This window comes from Dama dama, chromosome 2, assembly GCF_033118175.1.
Source record: "Dama dama isolate Ldn47 chromosome 2, ASM3311817v1, whole genome shotgun sequence".
Taxonomy (NCBI): Eukaryota; Metazoa; Chordata; class Mammalia; order Artiodactyla; family Cervidae; genus Dama; species Dama dama.
The window spans coordinates 44934972-44959895 of NC_083682.1; the positions used below are offsets into that span (position 1 = coordinate 44934972).

The 24924-nt window shown below is 38.5% G+C and overlaps 1 pseudogene; it reads right to left on the reverse strand.

Annotated features, from left to right (window-relative positions):
• Window positions 1-7839: 7839 nt before the first annotated feature.
• The window catches only part of LOC133068775 (adenylate kinase 2, mitochondrial-like), a 35836-nt pseudogene continuing 18751 nt past the window's right edge, over window positions 7840-24924 (reverse strand).

Consider the following 24924-nt stretch of genomic DNA (forward strand, 5'->3'; position numbering starts at 1 on the left):
TAGAAGTTTGGGTTTAACAGATCCACACTAATATATAAAAAGTAAAAACAAGCTTGATAGTATAGCACAGGGAACTATATTCAATATCTTTTAGTAATATATAATGGAAGATAATCTAAAAAAGAAGATATATATGTACACACACACACACACACACACACACACGCACGCACACATATAAAACTGAATCACTCTGCTGTACATCTGAAACTAACACAGCACTGTAGATCAACTATACTTCAATACAAAATTTTTTAAAGTGTGAACTATTTCTTTTTATGAATAAGGAGAGAGACTTAACAGTAGTAAAGTCAATCTTTGTAATAATGATGATGATGATGGTGATAAGAAAAACATCTGTTGAGGGCTAGTTTTAGAGCCTAGTATTGTGTGACAACTTTGTCAAACATATACTACTATAATCTCATTCCTTTGAAAGTAAAATGCTATGATTATCCCCATTTTAAAATGAGAAAACTGAGGCAGAGAGGTAAAGCAAATGTCTGAAAGTTACTGAATAAAAGAACCCAGATTTAAACTTGGACAATATCAGTCTGACTCTGGACCCAGTACATCTATAGCAGTTCTATTAAATAACTGGATAATTATACAAAAATGCCCCCAAAGCAGTAACACCAAAATATATATATTTAACTAAAAGAAGTTTAGATTCAATCAATAGGTATAGAAAACTTTCCATGGGTCAAATTCTACATTGGTAAATTTTCATATATTTTTGTTTTACTTACTCTCCATAAAATATTTATTAATAAATGGTAGCAACTAATAAGTAATAAGGCTTGATTTTGTATTATTTTTCTGAGTCTGTAATATCTCCATGCTGTCTTCCTCTAAGAAACTATCAAATTGTTTATATTGCTCTTTCTTTTAACTTGTTTCAAATTTTTTAAGGTGTTAAAATATGATGTAATTCAACTTTAGTGACAGTACATTTACAAAGTTGTACAACTATCACCACTATTTAGTTCCAGAATATTTTTTTGTCACTCCAATAGGAAACTTCACATATATTTAGCATTGCTCTTCAAACCTTCTACCTCCAAACCTTTGCGACCACTAATCTGCTTCCTGTCTCTATGGATTTGCTTATTGTTAATATTTATATAAATGGAATCATACATGTTGGCTTTTGCACCTGGTTTCTTTCACTTAGCTTAATGCTTTCAAAGTTCATTCATGCTGTAATATGTATCAGTACTTCATTCCTTTTTATGGCTGAATGATACTCCATTACCCGAATATCCCATGTTTGGCATATTCATTAATCAGCTGATGGACCTTTGGGTCATTTCCTTGATTTGGCTATAGTGCTGCTATGAACATTCATATGAAAGTTTTTGTTTGAACACCTGTTTTCATTTCTCTTGGGTACACACTAAGAAGTGAAATTGCTGGAACACAAGGTAATTCTTTGTTTCAATAGGAACGACTAAACTGTTTTCTGCAAGAGCTGCATGATTTTACATTCCCACCAGTATCAAGAAAAGTTCCAGTTTTTCCATATTCTCACTAATGTTTGCTATTTCCCATTTTTTGTAGTTGTCCTACTGGGTGTGAAGTGATATCTTATTATGGTTTTGATTTGCATTTGCTTAATGCCAAAGGATGTTGGGCCTCTTTTCATGGGCTTGTTGGATACTTGAATATCTTCAGAGAAAATATTTAACAATAGGCCTATTCTGCTTTTTAGTGCCTTGAACTGTGTTTCAGTGTATATTTATAGTAATTACTAATAAGGGAGGACTTCTGCCATTTTTCTATTTGCTTTTTTATATCTTTTTTGTTCCCAAATTTTCATTAATGCTTTTTCTTTTTCTGACTTTTTCTAGTGTATCATTTTGATTTTATTCCCATTTTCTTTTAACTATCTGTTTATCTTCACTCTTTTATCTTTCTTCTCCTTAGCCTAGATTGTTTCAGTTGACCTATCCTCAAATTTGTTGATTCTTTTGCCTGCCCAAATCTATTATTGGGCTCTTGAAATGAGATTTTCATTTCAGTTTTGTATGTTTCAACTCTAGCATATTTATTTGGTTCCTTTTTATAATTTCTAGGTCTTCATTGATATTCTCTGGTGGCTCAGTAGTAAAGAATCTTCTTGCCAATGTAGGTGACCTGGGTTCGATCCTTGGGTTGGGAAGATCCCTTGGACAAGGAAATGGCAACCCACATCAGTATCCTTGACTGGGAAATCTCATGGACAGAGGAGCCTGGAAGGCTACGTTCCATGGAATCACAAAAGTGTTGGGCACCAGCCTAGCAACTATACAACAAATTGACATTCTCTATTAGTGATAAAGATTAGTACATTCTGTAATAGTTTTCCTATTTTCCTTTTATTTTTGTCCATGGTTTTCTTTAGCTCTTTGAGCATATTTAAGACAGTTGCAAGTCCAATGTCTCTGCTTCCTTGAGAATGGTTTCTGAAATTTCTTTGATTCTTGTTAATGAGTTCTATTGTCATTGTCTCATAATTATTTTGTTTAAAAACTGGAGAATTTGAATATTACAATGTAATAACTAAAATTCAGATCCTCCTTCCTCCACCCACTCCCAGCAAGTTTGCTTTGTTGCTTTTTTTGTCTGCAGTCATCCAGACTTTTCAGTGACTTTTCCAAACTATTTTCCAAGACAGTATTTCCTGTCATGATGTTACTGAGTCTCCAATCCATTAGCTTAGCAGTCAGCCAATGACCTGACAGAGATTTCTTTAAACTCCTGAAGCCAAAAAGAAAAACAAATAAAGCAAAAACTACTCTCATTCTTTGTAGATTGGTTCTGAGTTATAGCACCCTAATGCTTAGCCAGGATGGTTATAACTCTGCCTCAGCCTTTTTCTTCTGCTTATTCAGTGCTAATATATCAGCCAGAAGTTGAGTCAAAGACCCTTTGAGGACTTTTACGGGCCTATATTCATCCCTGAGCATGATGTTGCTCTCTGATTCCTTAGCAGATGCAGAAAGCCCTCATTCCCGCATGTAACTTCTTCGTTAGCCTCATTTTCCTCAGTCTTTTAGTCCTGTCTTAGAATATCTTGCCCCATAATCTCTGCCTTGCCATAGGTGGCTGCAATAAGGTGCTTTTAAATATTTTTGGAAAGTTCTTACCAAGAGGCCATTCTAGCACTGACAGACTTCCAAGGGGTTGCAAATAAAGGCAAATCTCAGAGTGAATCTGCCAGCTAACCACCAAACAAGTCAAAATCATAATCACAATAATTCACAATTATTTGAGAACAAGGTTCAATTGATCCATGAGGTCACACCAAGAATGAAAGTTGTGTTCCAGTGGCTGCTGTCAATCTGAGGAATGGAGGAGGTAGGCTGGTGAGCAAAAATGCCATAATAATCATTAAACTTAATCTGTAAATTTGCAGTAAAAAATACCTCATAAGTAGTAAGAAGAACTAAAGTAGATAATGTCTGATTAACTCTGAGTATGTCCAGTAATTGTTCAGTAAATACATGGTATTATTACTATTGTTTATGAAAGATGTGTTTTTTTTTCTTTTTTCTTTTTTGATGCTATGTTGTAGACAGAGAGCAGAGTAATTCTCTCTGAACCCATTGGACAACTTTTTTTTTTTTAATCATTTTTTACCATTGACATACTCAATCAATAGTTATCAACTAATGACTTATGACTAACCAGGAAGAATGCATTATAACCTCCATCCACCTTCCTGTTCCTCATTGTTACGCCTGTCACCATGGCTAGATATTCCCATTTATGAGTTAGTTACCTTGATAGAGAATTTTGAAGGACAAAAGATGGCTCCTAGCCACCTGTAGAGGAAGAGCACTTTTAGACAAGATGTTGTGTTCAGACTCTCTCACCCCACGTTTTGTAAACAATGGCTATGTAACAGCCGAGATCATTTACAGCACTGCGCATGTGCGTCACAGGGTACTTGCTTGGTCCCGGACTACTTTGTACTGCGTGCCCCTAGGAGCTTCACCGGAAGAAACGGTGCCATCACTGCTGTGTCACGGCTGCGTCCACTGGGTCAGTCACGAGAGGAGAGAACATGGTGTATCTATCATGAACTATAGTCAATGATTTGATGCATTCAGCTCTATGAAAGTTTTTCAAGTGGTCTCACCAGCTGTGAATGAAATCCCTGGAGCCAAGGTATTCAGTCCTGCTTCCTGGGGGTAGATATAAGTCAGCTGACCTCACAGCTACTATTGTACACATTTTTAGGCCAAATCAAAGAAATTAATTACTTGTGTTGACTGCGTCTACTCTACTGACATTATCTCACTGTAACTACATTTCAAACTTGAACCTCTTTATTGTACTGTAAAAGCAAGTTCAGAATGTAGACTCTCTGATCTCTTAAAAGGTGTCAGTTTTACCTGAAGGATAGATGTAGGCATTTGAAGTCCCCATTGAACTTCCCAGTGAGAAACCAGCATTTACTGACTACTGACACCTTGATTGTATTTCTGCAACTTAGCTATGCCCAGAATCCTAATCCACGGGAAATGTTAGATAAATGTGAAATTGTTTTAAATTGTTTTAAAAGGCTAAGTTTGTAGTAATTTACTATGCAGCATAGAAAACTAATTCAACAATTTAGTGTTAGCCTTATAATCATGCTGCTTTGGGGGTACACGTTATGTGCACTGAAATCATGCTTTTGGGTCAGGAAGAATTCCTGGAGAATGCAAATCTTGAGCTAAAATTAAGAGGATATTAGGGAAAAAAACAGTTACCAGAAAATTTAACTAGGAGTTAGCTAGAAGAAAGAGGAATAGCCTTTAAGATATTTTTGTGATATGGCAAAACTGATGATATTTATTTTAGTGTAAAGAGAAATGAAAGGTAGTGAAGGACCAGAATTTATACAGACTTCTATCTTGGTCAGATGTTCTAATTTATATGATGGGAGATTGTTAATATAATTTAAACTAGGAAGGTGTGGTCAGATTAATGTGCAAAGTCAATTTAGCTTAGCAGTTGTAATACATGAGAGTCAAAAGCCAAGTCTAGCTTTAAGAGCAAAGATTACAGGAATAACAAGCAACTGACTCTCTTTCCTGCATTGTGCATCTGAGAATCTATACAAGGACCTCACCTCCTTGTATTGAATTTATTTACTAGGCTCTCTAAGAGACTGTGAGTTTCCAGTGGGCAACTACCACATCTTATTCACTTCTGTTTCTCTGGGGGCTAAAACAGTACCAGGTGCATGACTTAAACCACTACAAGATAAATTGTTATTGGCTAAATAGACCATTCAGGAGTGGTTTTTGTGAAATTGAGAATAAGTTTAGAATAAATAAGAGAGAGAAAAAGAACAAATTAAAAGGTAAGAATTTCCAGTTCAGAAAATCTGTTCAAAGCGTACCTGAAATAAATTATAAAATAGTGGACTTTGCTTGTTTTGCAAGCCTATTATATAATGTGCATACATTTTTATAGGCTTATTTAAAACACTGTTTTGAAATGAGCAAAAAAAGAAGCAATAATATCCACCATGGAATTTAAATAGTCTTATTATATGCAACAGGCTTTTGAGTACATGTCAGGCTGTAATTTGGATTGGAAAGTGGGGTGAGGACAATAATTAGCAACCATATTTCTTGAATCAAATTGCGTTACAGACTTCTAGGAGGTCACTGAGGTATATTGAGCCTTACCCTACTTTGAGTCATGCTGAAATATTCTTAGAAAACCCATATGATGAGCCATCATCCTTCCCTTATTCTCTGTCTTTCCAACTTGACTGGTGTAGTCTAGCCACACTTTCTTCCACATCTAAATTACTGAACTACCTTCGTGGTTGATCTCTTGTGTCAAAACTAGACTAATAGTGAGGAAGGACAATGGATTTTTAAGTCAAATAGACTCAATATTGAAACTGAGCTCTTTATCCTTTTGTCAAATAATTTCTTTGACTCTCTTTCCTTTATGTGGAAAAAAAAAAAGACTATTCCCTATCTGTAAGGATTATTGGGAAGATTAAATAGGAAATCTTTATATGTTTATAATCACAGTAAGTAAAATTCTCAGATGTTATTCTTTCTGATTTTTTACCAATTGAATAAGCCCAAATAAAGTAAGTAGATTTTAATGAGAGGTATCTTGGGATAGGGGGAAACACATGATCGGTTGGACCTCATCTACAATCCTGTCTTTATTTTCTTACTTTCACATATGTGACCCTCAAATAGTGTGCAGCTGGTGAGCAAAACAAGTAATTAACCAAAATTTACAAAGTTGAGTGAAACTATTCCTAGTATTGGCTAACCTCTCTGGATGAAACATAAGATGGGAAATTTGAGTCTTTTAGGTTACTATTCCGCTATGTTCATTAAAACAGTCTCAAAAGAGTAATAAATATAATAGTAGCATAAAATATATATATACATATAATTAATATCCAGTTTATTCCCAGTGAATGAGGACTTCATGAAATGTGATAAAAATTGTTTCCTTGTATATCTAAAAAGCGCTGTTATTATATACTTTGAAAATCTTTTTTGGCTGTAGTTCAATCTAAACTTGTCAAAAGTCAGGAGTAAGCTCTCCATCATCATCATCATCAATTTTCTTAAGTTCTAGAAACAATATCATACACATGTGTAATTTAAACTTTTTTGACTATGGTAAATTTGAGAACAATTTAGCTGTCACAGCAGGAATTATGGGTAATATAGAATGAAAAAATGAGAACAATGACATACCATTATTACTGATAAATATAGTCTAAAATTAGCTGATGTAGTGATTTCAGGTTTGAATGCACAGCTGTACCTTATACCTCTGAGAATTGTTTGCCGGGATCCAGTTTCAAGAGCTCAGCTTTAGCAATCTCTTTTTGCAAACTTCATTATCTGTTAAGATTTATTTTTTCCCTATATCAATTTTGAATCTAGGAACCCTAATAAGGTAACATTAAAAGATTTTATCCATTAGTAAATATTCAAATTTTGATATATTAATTACTATTGAATTAGACAATGTTTTTGAAAGTAATTTGCTTCCTAAGTGTTCTATAAAGTAATACATGGTGTCTCACACAGTAGGTGCTCAAAAAATGTTTTTCAATAAGTGAAAAATGTATTCCTCTGCCTTTCTTTCTTTTATTTCTTTCGCATATATATTGAGCAATGCTTTCTTTCTCTCCAGCTCCCCAATATTCCTACCATGATGAACACTGGCTTACAACTAAGATGAAATTAAGTGTTTTTTTGAAAAATAAAAATTTTCCCTCAAAGAATTATTAAAATTTAAGAACTTGCACATATTCAAATATGCAGAAATTTGTATATATTTTAAAGAAGTAAGTATCATTTTTCCTCCTACTCAAGTTCACTGTCAGGTTAAGACTGCAAGGGATAGTATATTCTTTGGAAAGAAACCTGCATGGAGACCAGAGCTACTAGAATGAGATGCATTATCTGAAGGTTTAATTTACAAAGGAGTTAGAAAGCTGGTTATATTGGGAGATGAAACTGAAAAGTATTTGAACATTTAGAAACTTAAATGGCAGAGGAATAAAGAAGTAGAATAAGTAGCACAAGGCAGTTAGCTGTGTTGGGCACAGACCAAGAGATCTGATGATTAAACTTGTAACTCAGATGACAGTGAGTTAGAATCTACATATTGTTGGCCGGCTCATATTCTGTGGAGTCCCATCCGGACAAATATTACAGACCGATTTCTCATGGTAGGTGACTCTCTTGGGTACTGATGTAATGGGAGGATTCCTGGTTTTACATTAGAATCTCTAGTTCTGCTGTGTATACTGGTGACTTTAGCCAACTTATTGATCCAATTTGATTTAATTTCTTCATAGTTACGTATTTTTTAAACATTCTGTTTGTTTTGGCGGTGGTGAGCCTTCCTTGCTCTGCAGGCTTCCTCTGTTGCCCTGGGCAGGGCATTGGCGCTGCGGGGTGCGGCTTCTTGCTGTGGGCGCGTCTCTTGCTGGAGAGCCCGGCTCTCGGGCACGTGGGCCTCGGTGGGCGCCCCGGCCTCTAGCCGCTCAGCAGTGTGGGGGAACAGGCTTAGTTGCTCCCCGGCAAGTGGGATCTCCCTGGACCAGGGATCACACCTGTGTCTCCTGTATTAGCATGCAGATTCTTTACCACCTAGCCACCAGGGAAGCCCGATTTCTTCATATTTAAACTGACAACAAAAGGACTCAACAACAATACCTCGTGGTATAGATGTTGTAATAGTAATGTGAAATTGGTCTACTGCCCTGAATGGTTTTATTTTGATAATGTATATCAAAAAAGAGAAAAAAATGTAGTTTTCTGGTGAATACAAAGCATCAAGTTTTAGACTTTTTTTTTTTTTTTTTAAGATATGTGGGTTTTTAATTCTTTTGGCCCAATCCCTTTGAGTCAAAAGCAGAGATTGATTCTTTAATTAAATTTTGTGTAATATATGGGAAATAGGTTACCTTTAATTAAGTTCCTCTGAGGATTTTTCTTCAGAGACTAGGGCAAGATCCTAAATTCACTTTGTGGAAAGTACTGTTTAATTATTAAAATGTAAAGTATTTTGAATCAATTTAAAATCGCCCCCAAAGATTCTTGTCCTATTAAAACAATATTTGGGAAAGGAGAGTTAAGTTTCAGTTAAATTATATAAAACCTCCACAGAAATAGATGAAGTTAATAAACAACTAGTTTAATTTAAGTCAATATATGCCTCAGTATTGAACTGCATTATATCCTGATGCTGGGAAGGATTGCAGGCAAAAGGGAAAGAGGCAGCGGAGGATAAGATGGTTAGATAGCGTCACTGACTCAATGGACATGAATCGGAGCAAACTCCAGGAGATAATGAAGGACAGGGATGCCTGACATGCTGCAAAACATGGGGTTACATTAAGACACAACTTAATGACCAAGCAGCAAGAACAAATAGCCAAAAGAAGTTTAAGATACAGGCATATATGCTTTCCACGGGAGCTCTATATGTCAGAAAAGCAATACATTGTTTCAGAATGAAGAAAGCAGAGCAATGGAAACCAGCCAGTCTCATATTGTTTTCATTTCACAGTGACTAAGGGAGGAGACAGAGAAAAAGCAGACTCCTCCGCTAACAACAGCTTGACAGGAACAACCAATTGAGGGGAAGATTGACTCTGCCAGCACTCTGACGGTTCAACCCCACATTGGGGAGGGCATGGGCAAGGGTAAGATTCCAGGACGAGAAATCCTGGAAGTGCTGACGTAAAGGGTGAGGACAGAAATTATTAATACTTACTTTAAGAAAAAGTGGCCTGATAAGAGGATACTGTGGACGATGACTGGGACTTGTGCAATGGCAAAGAAGTTCTTCTGAGATTTACACTTTATATTGATGTCTCATTTACTATAAATTTTTAGTATATGTTCTGCCAAAGCAAGCACCACCATAAATTTCTGACACTCTCCATGGCCTCCTGGTGGCTCAGTGGTAAGGAATTTGCCTGCCAGTGGAGGAGCCACAGGAGACGCGGGTTCGATCCTGGGTGGGGAAGATCCTCTGGAGAAGGACATGGCAGCCCACTCCAGTATTCTTGCCTGGGAAATCCCATGGACGGAGGAGCCTGGAGGGGTATGGTCCACGGGGTCACAAAGAGTCGGACATGACTGAAGCGATTGAGCTCATGTTGAGCACAGGATGCCTTTCAGCTCTCAACGTTTCTGTGGCTTTAAGAAGTATGATGCTGATATTTATGCTAACATTCTTGTAAAGATTTTATTTTGTTTAAAAGAAATAAAATAGGTAACCTGATTGAATGTTTCTAAGTCTGTTTGTTTTGGGGTCTTTAACCTGGATTTCCATGCTGGGCTTCCCAGGTGGCACCCAGCTGTCAATGTAGGAGACGTGGGTTCCAACCCTGAGTCAGGAAGATCCCCTTGAGTAGGAAATGGCAACCCACTCCAATATTCTTGCCTGGAAAATTCCATGGACAGAGGAGCCAGGCGGGCTACAGTCCGTGGAGTCACAGAATCAGACGTAACTGAGCGACTGAACACACACATAATAAAATGACAGGGAAAGGAGTAGGACCATGCCTGAGATCCAGAGCAAACATCATGGAGAAAATTAAACCTTCCTGTAGGCTGGGCTATAGACGAGGTTTTACAAAACACTTACACAATTCCACTCTTACAAATAAAATTTGGAATGATTTTTTAATGTTATTGCTGTTGTTTTTCAAATTTCCTACTTACAACCCCAAGGAGTAGGTCAATTTTGTTCACACCATTGTCATGACAGAGAGATCAACTTTTTCAAAATGCATCACAAGGTAAAAATCACATCCTAGTTGAAGAGCAATGTTGGAAACTACTATATTAGACTTGCTTTTTTCTAATATTTATTTATTTGACTGCACAAGGTCAGTAGTGGGATGCAGGATTTTTAGTTGTGGCATGCAAACTCTTAGTTGCAGCGTGTGGGGTTCAGTTCCCTGATCATGGACTGAATCCGGGTCCTCTGCACTGGGAGCTCAGAGTCTTAACCACTGGACCACCAGCAAAGTCCCTGGACTTTCATTTAATAGCAAAACATTTGATTAACCCATGTGATGGGATTTTATTTGATATTCTATAAACTTACTAGAGGGCTTCCCCAGTGGCTCGGTGGTAAAGAATCCATGTGCAAGGGAGCAGCCACAGGGGACTCGGGTCCATCCCTGGGTTGGGAAGATCCCCTGGGGATGGGCATGGCAACCTACTCCTTATTCTTGCCTGGAGAATCCCATGGACAGAGGAGCTTGGTGGGCTACAGTCCGTATCGTCACAAGAGCCAGACACAACTGAAGCAACTTAGGCATGCACATGCGAACTAGGAAAGAGGATGGAGCTGAAGGTCAAGAGTTTTCCCCATTGTTCTGACACTCTGCTCTCTCCCTATGGACATGTACTGTGAAATTGATCTGTTTTTCAGAGTTGTGGGTTATACAGTGGCAATATTTCAAGTTCTTGTTGATATTGAGAACATACCTAAATCCTTTAAAGAGTGTTTGTGCATGCTAAGTCACTTTAGTCCTGTCCAATTCTGTGTGACCCTATGGACTGTAGCCCACCAGGCTTCCCTGTCCCTGGGATTTTCCAGGGAAGAATACTGGAGTGGGTTGCCATGCCCTCCTCCAGGAGATCTTCCCTATCCCGGGATCAAAACCATGTTTTTTATGTCTTCTGCCTAGGTAGGTGGATTCTTTACCACTAGTGCCACCTGGGAATCCCAAAACTTTTTACAGTATTCCATTGTTATTCACAGATTTGTTTTCCATGATTTCAGTTACCTGTGATCAACTTTGGTCTGAAAAGATTAAATGGAAAATTCCAGAAGTAAATAATTTGTATTTTAAATTGAACAAATTTTATGTAGCTGGATAAAATCTTGCACCATCCTGCTTCATTCCACTTGAGATTATTTCTTTGTCTGGCATATTCATGCTGTATATGTGAGGTAGACACTTAGTAGCCATCTCAGTTATCAGACCCATTGTGGTATCACAGTGGTCCTGTTCAAGGAACCTTTATTTTACTTAATAATGGTCCCAAAGCTTAAGAGCAGTGATGCTGGCAATTCAGATAATCCCTTACTGTGCCTAATTTATAAATTAACTTTATCATAGCCATGTCTGTATAGGAAAAAACAGTATACATAGGGTTATGTACTGTCTGAGGTTTCACGCAAACATTTGAGTGTACTGGAATTTAACCCCTGCAGATAAGGGGAGACTACTGTGAATCCAATTATTCTCAAATCTCCCAAGGTTTATTTTATTAAAAATTCATCAAATTTTTTTCATATTTCCTAATATTTCAAAACACATTTTTCCTAGTTAAAATAGCTTTTTCTCCCAATAATAAAAATAACACCTATAAATCATGAAAAACTAACATAATATTAAAAAGTAAAATGAACTGAAGATTACCATGGCTAGTTGTTGGTGAATATAGATATCTCCCAATAAAATTGCATAGACAGATATTATTAATGTAAAATTTACACTGTCATGCTGTGTGTATATATATATATATATATATTTTATAATGTTTTCATTAAATGATATGACAAAAACATCTGTCATGCCAGTAAATAAAGATCTATATTGTAGATACCTGGTTCATAGTTTGGCCATAATACTTTATCCATTCATATATAGATGTACATTTAGTTTTCCCCCTAGTTTATTACTATTATAAAATTGACTTTTATTAACAATATACAGACACATATTTGTGTAAGTATCTGGTTATTGCCTCTAAATATATTCCAGGAAGTAGGGTTGCTGAATTGCTGCTGCTGCTGCTAAGTCACTTCAGTCGTGTCCGACTCTGTGTTACCCCATAGGCGGCAGCCCATCAGGCTCCCCCGACCCTGGGATTCTCCAGGCAAGAGCACTGGAGTGGGTTGCCATTGTCTTCTCCAGTTGCTAAATTGAGGGATATATTATTTTAAATAACTTTGATACAGAAAGTGTATACTCAACATAGCAAGCAACAGAGAATGAAAGCCTTTCCTTACACCCATTCTCTCTAGACTTTCTAATAGACTTTGTTGTTCTTTTCCAATACCTTTTCGAATATTCCAAAACCTTATTGGCATTGAAGGGGATCAGAATATTCCACCCTCCAAAAAAATGTCATTTTGTCATAAGGATTATTTTGAATCCAAGGCAATTGAAAAACAGCAAACAGAAGCTTGCTGCCCTCCACCCTTCTGACTGAAAGAAGGACATAAATTTCCCCTTATGAAGGTAATATACATTTCCATGTGTAAAAGTGTTCCCTGTCCCATATCAGGAAGACCTAAGATAGCACTAAAATGAGTCTGTAGGACACCTCTTGCTAAACAGCCCTTACTTACCATACATTTCCTAGTCGTCTTCCACAACTTATTGCTCTTTTTTTCTTTTTTTAACACAAACTTCTAGCACACTTTATTGATTTAGGGACCAAACAAGGCAGCATTTGGACAGTTAAGAAAATACCTCCTTGAAAAATGATACATCCCAGTGCTGTCAGTGATGTCAGTCACACGATTTGAGGATGAAAAGGACAATCTTCGGATGATGTTGCTTAGGATACTTGCTTATTTGTTAAAAAGGGTCTTTTCGCACGACGTGGATGGAAGAAGGCAAGAATGTAGGACTGTGATGTACGCTGGGTGGTTGCTGTGAGCTTACCCACGAGGGCAGGTGGGCTGGCAAATCAGTGGTGAGTTGGAAGGAGAGACACCAGCCTGTCCCACCTGATGCCAGGAAACTGGATTAGCTGAGCCACTGTCCCCAGGAACACACTCTGTGTCCCTTTCAAATGTGAAGATGACGTTTTGATCTCACGCTATGCGGAACCAGGGTTAGTTGTCAACTTCCACCCTGATCCAAGCTGCAAGGCAACAGTGTGACTTCCCGCACACCTGGGTTGGCAGGAGGCTCTGATAAAAGCTGAAGTCTTAGGGCATTGGCTTTGTGAAATATTGTCACCAGTCCAGAGTAAATGAAAATGTGATTCCTTAGAAATAATACTACATCTCTGTTTCTACCTATACCGTCCAGTTAGTGTTTTTAAAAATTAATTTTCCCCTTTGTCTATACTTTTTAAGACTCTGGCTTCATGTGAAAGAAATTGCTTCACCGCAGCACTGACGCTCTTCCCATCTTGCACCCTCTATCTCCTCCCCTCCAGCCTTACCCTGACCACCCTCCCATCTGCCCAGCACCTACGGGCAGGGACCAGGCCATGCGGTGATGAGCAGCGAGCGATGTGGTCTTGCCTGGCCTTCTGTTTCTGGGATGTGGCTTTGGACAAGGCTGCTAGGATGCTGCAAAGAGGACATCACGGGTCTGGGATGCGTGGATGGCAGAGCGGAGCCCCTTTACTGTCTTACTCCACCAATGGGTGGTCTCAGTGTGGTAGGTCTTGGGGTGGATTTTCAAGGCTTTCTTATTATCATCTGATCAGCAGATCAAGGGTTCCTCTGATACCATCTTTCGTGGACGCCTTAAGGGGGTTGAACTCCTTGTGTAGGAATGGCCACTCTGGGGCCTTCCTGTGAGTCTCTGGATCAGCAGAGAGCCTGGGATGCTGAACTCAATCACAGAATCAAGCTTCTCTTTCCTCTTCTCCATGAGGTCACCAAGCCTTTCTGCCTGCCTCACAGTCTGAGGGAAGCCATCTAGAAGAATACCATTTCTACATGGAGAGATCTCCCAATTCTTCTCAATGAGCTCCGTGACCGTTTCATCACTCACCAGTTTTCCAGCATCCATAGTTGCCTTCAGCTTTTCTCCCAGTTCTGAACCAGAAGACCCTTAGCATGTCCCCAGTATCCAAATGGCAGACACAGAAGTTTTCAGTAGATTTGGGTGCCTGGAAACGCTTGCTGGCTCCAGGTAGCCCAGGTACCTTGGGACACTCTTGAGTTGGTGCCGCCTCAGGCACGTTGGTGGCCTCCGAAGCCTCTCACTGCTCGTCCCGCACCCGTGTTGCTCTTTTTAAAATGATAGATAAGCCCTCAGCCTAACCACTTCTTTGGGTTTTCACTTCTTTTCTGTAGAGTCTCCATGTACATAAAATATGTATGCCTTTCTCCTCTTAAACTGTCTTTTGCCAGTTTAATTTGCATGTCTCAAATACAGAACCTAAAAGCATAGAGGAAAATGTTCTCATTCCTTTTAGCATAAAATACCTTCTTGTGTATGGTGTCATAAAGTTGGAAACAGTATTAAAGTTGAAAAAATTTAAACAGTTCTCAAAATAAATTTCACAGTATCTTGCTTATAGAAGAGAATGGCTATCTATAAATAGCTCTCAGATAGCTGTTATTCCAGCCCGGCAAAGCAAGATCCCTAAAGCTCATAATTAGTAAGAAATGATTGCTTCTTTCTTTCTTATCTTCCTCCCATCCTCTCTCTCCCTCCGCTTTCTGTCTTCTATTCTGTTGAAAACCCCAACAGAAAACATACTTGATCCCTCAGTTTTCTTAGGTGCTGGAACTTAAAGTATGCATATCTCTCTCTAGGAGTTTATAAATGATGGTGTGCAGACAACTGCAATAAAACAAATGGTCTTGATAATACTGACTTCCTAACAGTGTAATTTCATAGGTGGCAAAAAGGCTTTCCCATTGAAGAGTATTTCCTGGTGAAATGAACAAAGTCTTTGGAGTTAGACGCCTGTGCTTGTTCACTTGTGTCTGACTCTGCGACTTCGTGGACTCTAGTCCACCAGGCTCCTCTGTCCGTGGAAATTTCTAGGCAAGAATGCTGGAGTGGGTTGCCATTTCCTCCTCCAGGTGATCATCCTGACCCAGGGATGGAATCCTCATCTCTTGCATCTTCTGCACTGGCAGTTGGGTTCTTTCCCACTGCTCCACCCGGAGAATTAGATGAGTGTGAGTTTAAAATTTGTCTCTTCCTCTTGTCAATGGAGGCAAGCCTCTTAACTCTTGCTAAACCTCAAGGTCCTCATTTGCAAATTAATCATGACTCAGAAATTCTTTGAGAATTAAAGATTTTTTAAATCACATGGCCCAGGTTTTGCATTTGGTAAATATTATTTTCATTTTTTATTATTACTTGAAGTTTTGCAATAAAAACTACAGAAGGTTAGGGCTGGTAGAATTTACTTTTAAAGAAAACCAAGTTTTGGTTCATCATGTTAAAGTTAAAAACAACAACAAGACAAAATTAAAAAAAAAATATGAGGCTTAGAATGGGCAAGGATATATAGTGATTAGTTCAGGGTTACACAAGTTGAAAGTAAAAGACTCACTTACATGAGATCTATTCTTTAAGACTTTATCCCCTTTCAAAATTCAAATTACCTCAGAGAGAGATAACATCCTGAGTCTGGTTATCAGTTATAATTTAGTGCTACTGTTTATAGACCCATTAAAGCATTTCCTGAGATAATCATAACTTTTATATTTCATATAAAATCAGGGACTATAGATAAAGATGAAACAAATCACATAATCTGAGGGGGAAATAAAAAATATCAGGAAGAGGGTCCATGTCATTCACCAACAGAGAGAGGGAGAGTCTCTGCTAGGCATTTTCCTATGGTATTGGATTGCCTTTTTTTTTTGTTTTTACTCCTTTGATAATATGAGATAGATGACATTATCTCCAGTTTGAAGAATAGATCTGAAGTTCGGTGAGAAATTTGGTGATGAGCAATAGAATCTGTTCTCAGAAGTGTGTCAGCTTGACTTCAAATCCCATGGTATTCCCAATGTAGCATAATGCCTTCAGCCAAGTCTGGCTTCCTAAGTAACAGCTCTAAAGTGAAACTGAAAGTGTTAAGTCACTCAGTCCTGTCTGACTCTCTGAGACCCCATGGACTGTGGCCTGCCAGGCTCCAGTGTTCATGGAATTCTCCAGGCAAGAATACTGAAGTAAGGTCAACCTTGTTGCTCCACCCAGCTTGTAATCCCAACATAACTTGATAGGCATTTTTGGGGAGAATCTAGAACAAAGTGATTCTTTTGATAGAAAGGATCATACCCAAAACAAAACAGGAGCTTAAACTTAAAACAAAAGTAGAAAAAAACTTAATTAGACCTAATACTTAAGAAAAGGGCTTCCCTTGTGGCTCAGCTAGTAAAGAGTCTAACTGCAGTGTGGGAGACCTGGGTTCGATCCCTGGGTTGGACAGATCCCCTGGAGAAGGGAAAGGCTACCCACTCCAATATTCTGGCCTGGAGAATTTCATGGACTGTATAGTCCATGGGGTCGCAAAGAGTCGGACATGACTGAGTGACTTTCACTTCACTTCACTTAAGAAGAAAGCAGACTATGTATATTTACTCTTACAACTATCAGGTCAGAAGTTATGCCTCCCAAATCTCTACTGTCCTCTTTGTCATTAATAGAGACACACTTCTTGGGGTGTATCATAACAGTCATTCTTAAATTTATGTAGCACTTGATACTTTGCAGCACTTTGCATTTCTTTGTTAGCACCTCTGGTTTCAGTGACAATCCCCATAGACAAGATAGGAAGGCAATTGAGGTTTTCTATTTTCCAGGCTTCCAGATCTGGTTAGAATTTTAGGAAGAGTGGTAGAGAGGATGAAAGCAAAGTGGAGGGGACTTAGGGGCATGACAAGGGCAGTTAATAAGGCAGTCTGTCTCCTATATCGATTTCTTACAGTGAGCCTTGTTGGGATGAATGAGTAGGAGAAAATCTAGATAGGCTCTACACTTAGGCCTTAGTAACCCAAGTGTTTGCTCTGTTCAACTTCATTGTAAAAGAGTATTGTTTATTTTGTGATTACGCCTGTGAAGTAAACATAGTCATAATCATTATCCACAATCGTAGATTGAACAGATATTTTTTCATGTGGGGAGGACACAGAGAAACAAAGTGATTCCCAATTCCCAGAAGGTGGTAACGATCAGCAATAGCTCAAATTCATCTTGTTTACCTTGTAACTTGGTGCATCAGACCAAGTAAATTACTGCATGCTTGTAGAAGACTGTTTTACTTTTCAGTAACGCCTTTTATATATACTTTTTATATCTTGATTTGTTCCTGAAAGTGAAAGAAAGTAAAAGTCTCTCAGTTTTGTCTGACTCTCTGAGACCCCATACACTATACAGTCCATGGAATTCTCCAGGCCAAAATACTGGAGTGGGTAGCCTTTCCCTTCTCCAGGGGATCTCCCCAACCCAGGGATCGAACCCAGGTCTCCCACATTGTACGCAGATTCTTTACCATCTTAGCCACAAAGGAAGCCCAATTTGTTTCCTATGGTACTACAAATGTGGAGGGTTATATACCTTTGTCTACTGAACCCATCCATATTCATATGACTTTCTTTGACCAATAAAATTTTGTCAGGTGTGACATGTGGCATTCCATGAAATTGCTTTAGGAACTGGTATTTGGTTCGTAACTATCTCTGTTTTCTCTGCATCTGCGATCAGGGAAGAATAAGGTGAGATAGAATCTCTGTCAAACTGGTCAATGAGTGTCCACAGTCAGCAGAACCCTCTTATGAGTCTGCCGCAGAACCCTCTTATGCATATGCAATAATAGTGTGAGTAAAACACTGTTTCAAGCTGTTGAGCTTTCAGGCTGTTTATCATTGCAGCATAACCTCACGAATCCTGACAGAGTGTCTAAGTAATATTTCCTGAATAAATGAATAACAACCTAATTCCATGGACAGAGGAACCTGGTGGGCTATAGTCCATGGGGTTGCAAAGAGTTGGAAATGACTGAGTGACTAACACACCACACACTCACACAACCTTTTTTAAATGTCTAATATTCACAGTTGACTCGCTATTTGCTATAAGAAGTTAAAAGTTGAATGCTACATTTTGCAAATAATTTATGAATATACTTAGAAAGCGTAATTTATAAATTATAAATTATAATCCTATCTTGGGCTCAGGAGCAGTTTCATTGAGTAGTTACTAGGCAACAGGGTTTTTGTAAGGTTACAATAAGCATGTAAAAGGAAAGGAGTTAATTTACTAATTCTTTAAATATTTACTGAGTTCCTACTGTGAGTCAGACGTTTTGTTTAACATTTCCCATTATTCAAACATATCATACACGAGCCTGTTGGGCAGTTATTGTTTAATTTTCGTAGGGAGCTGCCAGGTGAATTCAATCCTAGCATTTAGGGAAGAGACTGTATTTTAATCCATTCCATTGTTTCCCTCCCCCAAGGAGGATAAATGCCTACTGCGAGACATTTACACTTAAAGACACTCTGATTATTAAGGCAAAGTTGATAGCTTTAATGTTAGTGGAGAGGATCTTTAAAGTTTATACATCCACCGATAAGGGCCAGCCAGTTCCTTTTCAGAGCAGAAGTTTATTGAATCAAGACGTCAGAAAAAGTCAAGGCTGGGAAGAATCAGAGGACACATCATTGATTATGAGGCTTGGGGAAAAGGAAAGCTCTGGTCCTGAGTGGAACTGAAGAAGCAGAGGAGCACAGCTGCAGGAAAATAGACAATGTGGACCAATTAAGGCATTTTGAAAATTTCAGCTTCCAAGACTGGATGCTGTTGAGCTGAGCAGGAGAATGGAAATTGCTTTTTCTTAGAATTGGGGGAGGGGAGTAAATAATTCTGTTAAAAGTAAGATGAGCAGGGTGAGCAGGGGGTTTGTGTTGGAAGTGACCCTGGAAATCCCTCAGGTATCTCTGATTGAGAAACTTGTGTAGTGAGCCCTCATGAACTGGCCAGGCTTACGTAAGCAAACAGGTTTTTGTGGTCATCCCTGCAACTAAAGACAACATCGCCCACACAAGGTATGATGTATAGGATCTTTGTAGGAAATCCACTTGAGAAGATTAGTTATTTGGCTAATTATCAGAATATTTTAAGTAAAGCTATATAACAAGATAACAAAAAGCCATGGAGAAGCCATTTAAATTATCTGGAGATTCTCACTGCCTTTGATCCTATCTTTATCTCCTCCATGAAGGATAGATAACAACTGTCTATTCAACTGATTGTAAATTCTACCCACTCTTCTCAGCCTATTTTAAGTTTTGCCTCCTTTAAGGATCTTGCCGGCTGCCTTAAACTGGGTATAATTTCTTTTGGTAAACAATTGTAAAATTTGAAATATAACTTATCATGGATGCCCTTTACAACTGCATGGAAGGTCCAAAGATATTAGAGCCATCGTCTTACTGTATCCCACACAGAGCGTAGCATGGTGCTATGTATATAATAAGTGCTTCATTAATATTAATTGGCTTTAATCTTATGTTTTGTTTATAAGATTATAAATTTAAGGTTGTGAGAAATTTCTTTGGCTAGTCTATGATGGAGTTTCTTAAAAAAATGGAAATGTAGTAATATCTGATGGTCAAAATTTAAACCTACAAGTGGTACTTTTTGAGTTTCAATGATACATACTGCTCAGTTCAGTTCAGTCACTCAGTCATGTCTGACTCTTTGTGATCCCATGGACATCCACCAACTCCTGGAGCTTGCTCAAACTCATGTCCATCGAGTCGGTAATGCCAATCAACCATCTTAGCCTCTGTTGTCGCCTTCTCCTCCTGCCTTCAGTCTTTTCCAGCATCAGGGTCTTTTCCAATGAGTTGGCTCTTTGCATCAGGTGGCCAAAGTATTGGAGCTTCAGCTTCAGCTGAATCCTAAATCCTAAATCCTTCCTTTAGGATTGACTGATTTGACCTCCTTGCAGTCCAAGGGACTCTCAAGAGTCTTCTCCAACATCACAGTTCAAAAGCATCAGTTCTTCAGCATTCAGCTTTCTTTATGGTCCAACTCTCACATCCATACATGACCACTGGGAAACTCATAGCTTTGACTATATGGACTTTATAAGTAAAGTAATGTCTCTGCTTTTTAATATGCTGTGTAGGTTTGTCTTTTCTTCCAAGCTTTTCTTCCAAGGAGCAAATATCTTTTAATTTTGTAGGTGAAGTAACCATCTGCAGTGATTTTGGAGCCCAAGAAAATAAAGTCTGTCACTGTTTCCATTGTTTCCCCATCTATTTTCCAGGAAGTTATGGTACCAGATGCCATGATCTTAGTTTTCTGAATATTGAGTTTTAAGCCAGTTCCTTCACTCTCCTCTTTCACGTTCATCAAGAGGCTCTTTAGTTCCTCTTTGCTTTCTGCCATAAGGATGGTGTCACCTGCATGTCTGAGGTTACTGGTATTTCTCCTGGCAATCTTGAGTCAAGCTTGTGGTTCATCCAGACCAGCATTTTGCAAGATGTACTCTTCATGTAAGTTGAAATAGCAGGGTGACAATATACAGCTTTGACATACTCCTTTCCTGATTTGGAACCAGTATGGTGTTCCATGTCTGGTTCCAACTGTTGCTTCTTGACCTGCATACAGGCTTCTCAGGAGGTAGGTAAGGTGGTCTAGTATTCCCATCTCTTTAAGAATATTCCACAGTTTGTTGTGATCCACACAGTCAAAGGATTTAGTGTAGTCAATGAAGTGGAATTAGATGTTTTGCAGGAATTCTCTTATTTTTCTATGATCCAATAGCTGTTGGCAATTTGATCTCTAGTTCCTCTGCCTTTTCTAAATCCAGTTTCAATTTCTAGGAGTTCTTGGTTCACGTACTTACCATTGAAGCCTAGCTTGGAGAATTTTGAGCACTACCTTGCTAGTGTGTGAGATGAGTGCAATCATGTTCATTTGAGCATTCTTTGGCATTGCCTTTCTTTGAGATTGGAATGAAAACTGACCTTTTCCAGTCCTGTGGCCACTGCTGAGTTTTCCAAATTTGCTGGCATACTGAGTGCAGCACTTTCACAGCATCATCTTTTAGGATTTGAAATAGCTCAGGTGGAATTCCATCACCTCCACTAGCTTTGTTCGTAGTGATGCTTCCTAAGGCCCAGTTGACTTCAGACTCCAGGATGCCTGACTCTAGGTAAGTTATCACACCATCGTGATTACTTGGGTCATGAAGATTTTTTGTGTGTTGTTCTTCTGTGTATTCTTGCCACCTCTTCTTAACATTTTCTGCTTCTATTAGGTCCATACCATTTCTGTCCTTTATTGTGCCCATCTTTGCATGAAATGTTCCCTTGTTATCTTTAATTTTCTTGAAGAGATCAGTCTTTTCCATTCTCTTGTTTTCCTCTATTTCTTTGCATTGATCACTGAGAAAGGCTTTGTTATCTCTCCTTGCTATTCTTTGGAACTCTACATTCAAATGGGTATATCTTTCCTTTTCTCCTTTGCTTTTCACTTCCTGTCTTTTCACAGCTATTTGTAAGACCTCCTCAGACAACCATTTTGCCTTTTTTACATTTCTTCTTCGTGGGGATGGTTTTGATTATCATCTCCTGTACGATGTCATAAACCTCCATCCATAGTTCTTCAGGAACTCTATCAGATCTAATCCCTTGAATCTATTTGCCACTTCCACTGTATAATTGTAAGGGATTTGATTTAGGTTATGCCTGAATAGTGGTTTTCCCTACTTTCTTCAATTTAAGTCTGAATTTGGCAATAAGGAATTCATGATCTAAGCCACAGTGAGCTCCTGGTCTTGTTTTTTTTGCTGAGTGTATAGAGCTTCTCCATCTTTGGCTGCAAAGAATATAATCAATCCGATTTCAGTGTTGACCATCTGGTGATGTCCATGTGTAGAGTTGTCTCTTGTGTTGTTGGAAGAGGGTGTTTGCTATGACCAGTGCATTCTCTTGGCAAAACTCTATTAGCCTTTGCCCTGCTTCATTATGTACTCCAAGGTCAAACCTTGCCTGTTACATGTATCTCCTACTTTTGCATTCCAGTCCCCTATGATGAAAATGACATCTTTTTTGTGTGTGTTACTTCTAGAAGTTCTTGTCGATATGTACTGCTAAAGATGTTTTTTTAGGTAGCTGTTTTTTCAGTAGAAATTTTATTTTCAGAAACAAAAATCAGCCTCTAGAAAATGCTCATCAGCCTTTAGAATGGTGACTTTAGTCTCTTTGCCAATGTTTATCTGTATATAAAAGAAAGTGCTTCCTGGAGTTTACATACTTGGTACCAGAACACTAAACCTTTAGGCATTTTCATTAGCTAAAATTCAAAGAAACAGTCAAAGAGATAGCTTGAAATGGGAACCCCTCTTGTTAGGTCCCTGACAGTTGCTGTGGTTGCGGTTGCTACATTTGCTCTTCTTGCCTGCAATCATGGCATTGGCAGAACAACAGTCATTTAAGTACTATAAGCTGAAAATAACATGGTTAAGAGCCATGGTTGATGTTCATATGTGCTTTTTTGGCATCTCTGTGCAGACCCATCTGTTTGATGGCAGAGTGCCTATATACAGGGTAGTATGCCTGTTTCTCTGGAGGGTAATAAAGCTAATTAAGATGGTTCTCAGTGGGCAAACCGCCAAATGTTACAAGTACCATCTCCTTGTTGAGGCTTCTCTTTTGTTTCTATATTGCCACATTGAATATAAAGACTCCTTGAATCTATCTAGTTCCTCGATTTTCCTTTTTCTTCTTCTTCTTCTTTTTTTTTTTTTGGCAGGAACTACTTGGACATGGGCTATAAATTCAAAATTGAGGGACATATCAAAAGGTCATCTTTAAAGCACACTATGGGCAGTGTGTATAAATCACACTCAATTTGAAAGAAAATTATCAATGAAATTAGATACAGTTTAGAAAGATAACAAAGTCATTTTGCTTTAGATTCATCTTTTCTTACTCAGTATATTTCAGTAGAAGCAGTACTCAAGCACGTATAAATAAAACAAGATATGAAATGCATAAAGACATAGAGAGCAGTGAATAATCAGTAGTTTAATTAAATCATTATAGGTACAAAATTGATCAGGTGAAAATGTAACACATTGGAGACCAGATTTCTAAGCCATAGATCATGAAGTCAGAAAGAAATTGAGTGAGGTATCAGTGACAAAAGGAAAGATAATCATAAAAGCACCTGCAGATAGATAGTGAAAGTTAAATGTTATGAAATTACTCATCTTTGTTAGGAGTTTTAGAAATTAAACTGAAATCAGTGTATATTTATAAAGCATTTATTCATGCTGGATGGTGGTAGTGGGGGACTATTGGGAAGATATTAGAATAAACCTCAACATTGGCCCTTAAAGGCCATATAATCTAATAAAGTAAGCTAAAAAAATTAATTTTGATGTAAGATCAAGCAATCTACATGCTAAATAATGGAAAATAACACATTTTGGAAACACAAAGGAGGAAATATTTATGATCGTTTCACCATGGAAAGCTTCCAAAGAAGAGGTCACAGATGAGTTGGGTTTTTAAGGAAACAATGTTTTCCAGTTAGCAAAGAATAAATGGGAACCAGGAGGAAATACTAAGCTAAAGGTCACTGTGAGTAAAGGAATAGAGGTTAAGGTTTGTTCTTGAAGGGTTAAAAGATACTTGCTCCTTAGAAGGAAAGCAATGGCAAACCTAGACAGTGTATTAAAAAGCAGAGACATCACTTTGCCAACAAAGGCCTGTATAGTCAAAGCTATGATTTTTCCAGTAGTTGTGTATCAACGTGAGAGCTGGACAATTAAAAAGACTGAACACCGATGAATTGATGGTGCTCATTTGAACTGTGATGTTGGAGAAGACTCTTGAGAGTCCCTTGGACAGCAAGATCAAACCAGTGCATCCTAAAGGAAATCAGTCCTGAATATTCATTGAAAGGACTGATGCTGAAGCTGAAGCTCCAATACTTTGGCCAGCTGATGGGAAGAGCCAACTCATTGGAAAAGACCCTGATGCTGGGAAAGACTGAAAGGCAGGAGGAGAAGGGGACGACAGAAGATGAGATGGTTGGATGGCATCACTGACTCAATGGACATGAGTTTGACAAACTCCAGGTGATCCTGAAGGACAGGGAGGCCTGGCATGCTGCAGTCCATGGGGTCACAAAGAGTCGGACATGACTGAGTGACTGACCAACGGGAGGAAATACTAAGCTAAAGGCCACCATGAGTAAAGGAATGGAGGTTAAGGTTTGCTCTTGGAGGGTTTTCACCATGAGAAATCTTGAGAGTGTTACCAAATCAAACTTGGGTCTACTCATCAATCCACAGTAAAGCCAGTCTGTGGACATCAGGTTGTAGTCAAAGAGAGTGCAGTGTTTATTGTAAGGTGCGAAACAAGGAGTGTGGGGCAGCTAATCCTGGAAAAACTCAAACTCCCCAGTGGGTTTCAGGGAAGCATTTTTAGAGGCAAGGTGAGGAGGGGCATCTTGGGTATGTGATGTGCTTGTTCCAGTTCTTTGGTTGGTGGATGGTGAGATATCAGGGTGCTATCATAGAACTTAACATTATGAGTCCTCCGGTTTCAGCGAGTGCAGCATCTATGTACTCATGGTCATCAAGTAGCTAATTTTGGACATTTGGTGGGGGGGGGGTTAGCATCATAAACTTAGGAAATGTGCATCAGATACTTATCTAGGTACTTTTCAGAGGAACT